Below are 2,547 nucleotides of genomic sequence, written 5' to 3' on the forward strand. Positions count from 1 at the left end.
AGAGTGGAATGGATGCTGAAAATGCATTAAGATACGGAGAAGTAGGCAATGCCTAGAATAAAATTTCATCACTGGGAATGCACATGCACTGAAAAAGAAACTTGTCTTAGAATGTTTTTAAATTTAAGGGCAAATGAGATGTGAGAAAGGAGACTGATGTGGGATCTGAAGAGAAACAGCAAGCACTGAGCTCTTTCTCCTTTAATCTGGGAACATCCTTACATTAGAAGTAATAATGGAACATCAGGTAAATGGTATCTGTAGTGCTGAGGACAATTTTGATCAATGATGGGGAGATTCTACTTGACTGGCAATGCAGTGGCTTCACAGTGTGTAGTGATTACTTGAGGAGAGACATCTGTAAATTAACTATATTTAAGAAAAAGAAAAGGAGAAATGTAGTTTTGTCTGCATATCTTGAGACAGCTAAGCGTGCCAAAAAAAGAGGATGACATTTTCTTGGCTATTGGAAGATACAGCTTCTCCAGTACTGGCTTATGCTATAGTCATGGGTAGTAGCATGCTGTGTGAAGAAGGAAGAACAAAAAAAGTTTACTTTGCAATCAGAGTTAAGCACCAGTTGAGCATCCATCATGCATTACAGCGTCTGCAATGATGCAGGCTGTGTGGTGCCAGAGCGGAGCCTAGCTCTAAAAAAGTTTTCAGGAAGGCGCAGGTACCATGTCTTCCCTGTATCATTGAGGGAAATTCAGTTTCTTGCTAGATCACACCTGTAAAGGAGGCAAATTCTGATACAGAGCAAGCTGATAGCCACGGTGCTAGAAGGATATTTTTTTTTCCCCATCTCTAATTCACTGTGTGGTGTATATATTGCTCTTTGTTTTATGATATTACTAATTATTCTGTCACGTGGATTGCAGACTGTATTTATGATTTTGGTTTGGAAATTGTTTATTTATCTTAAGGACATAAAAGGGAAGAATTTTGGAAGGAAACAAGTAGAAGAAGATGAGTTTAAGCAGAGCTTAGGGAGGCAGGTAATAATCCTATCTGCAGTCTACCTAGTTTATGAAGATCAAGTTGTGAGTATCTGCTTCATACATCATTGCGAAACAAATTAGGAGCATACTGTTCTTTATTTATCTGTTGTCAGAGATGAAGTATCAAGTGCAGCAAATAAATCTTGATTTTCATAAGCTCAGTTGACGTGCTGGAGCCAGGTAGCATATAACTTGGATCTAATAAGCTGAGCAAATGTGACATGGAAGAGAGAGAAAAAAAATGTGTATGCAGCTTCTCAACTCTATATTACGCATAAACAGTGGAAAAGAGAAACGTTCTTTCTCTCCCACCCTCACCCCCCATAATACCCCTGTCTTCTTAAATTAATGCTGTTTGACTTAAAGCAAAAAAAGCAATCATGATAAAAAGCTCACCTTAATCATGAGTTCAGAAAATTGTATGAATCCCTAAAATACCAAAATACTCCTTTAATCTGTATGGGGTTGTATGTTTGGAAGAGCTCTATGTTTATTAAAGCAGTCTGTCTGGAGCCAGGGTTAAGCACTTCAGGGAGCTCTGCTGGAGAACCAGGTGTCCTGGACATTGTCATACACTGAAAATGTTAAAGCCAGATCTTTGTCAGGGATGCGTGGGCTCAGCGCCTTCAGAAGAGCAAACAAGTCATGGAGGCTGTCCATCATTTGCTTCTCTGGCCAAATGAATGGAGCAGCTTCCTCATCTGCTTCTTCTGAAACACTAGTCTGTCTTGCTTTAATGTACATTTGTGTTTATTGCCGCCTATTTATTTCTTACTTGGTGGACACTGGGGATGGCTCTATAGACTCCAGAATATTGTATGTTTATACTTTGCATGGACAAAAGTATATAACTGTGTATTACGTAAACTGGAAAAATGCAGATTAGCTGAAAAAGTTCAGGACTGCTGAAGAGATGGTATATGATTTGCAAAGAAGCTCACAGAGAAGCATTTTAAATGCAAGACATACCTACAGAAGTAGAATAAATAAAATTTAGTGAGAAGAATTGAAACAGAAGGAAGAGTCAGCCACGGAAACGGCGAGTGTGTGCTTTTATCTAAATCATTTGAGGTATGCTGAAGCAAATCACAGAATCACGGGATCTTAGGAGTTGGAAGGGACCTCGAAAGATCATCCCGTCCAACCCCCCTGCCAGAGCAGGATCACCTAGATCGGGTCACACAGGAATGCGTCCAGGTGGGTTTTGAATGTCTCCAGAGAAGGAGACTCCACAACCTCTCTGGGCAGCCTGGTCCAGTGCTCCATAACCCTTACAGTAAAAAAGTTTTTCCTCATGTTCAGATTGAACCTCTTGTGCTTCAGCTTGCTCCCATTGCCCCTTGTCCTATCATTGGCTGTCACTGAGAAGAGCCTGGCTCCTTCCTCATGACACTCGCCCTTTAGAAATTTGTAAACATGAATGAGGTCACCCCTCAGTCTCCTCCAAGCTAGAGAGACCCGGCTCCCTCAGCCGCTCCTCATAAGGGAGTCGTTCCACTCTCTCAAACATCTTTATGACTCTGCACTGGACTCTTTCAAGCAATTC

The sequence above is a fragment of the Mesitornis unicolor genome, unplaced genomic scaffold (genome assembly GCF_000695765.1).
Source record: "Mesitornis unicolor isolate BGI_N332 unplaced genomic scaffold, ASM69576v1 scaffold53661, whole genome shotgun sequence".
Classification (NCBI taxonomy): domain Eukaryota; kingdom Metazoa; phylum Chordata; class Aves; order Mesitornithiformes; family Mesitornithidae; genus Mesitornis; species Mesitornis unicolor.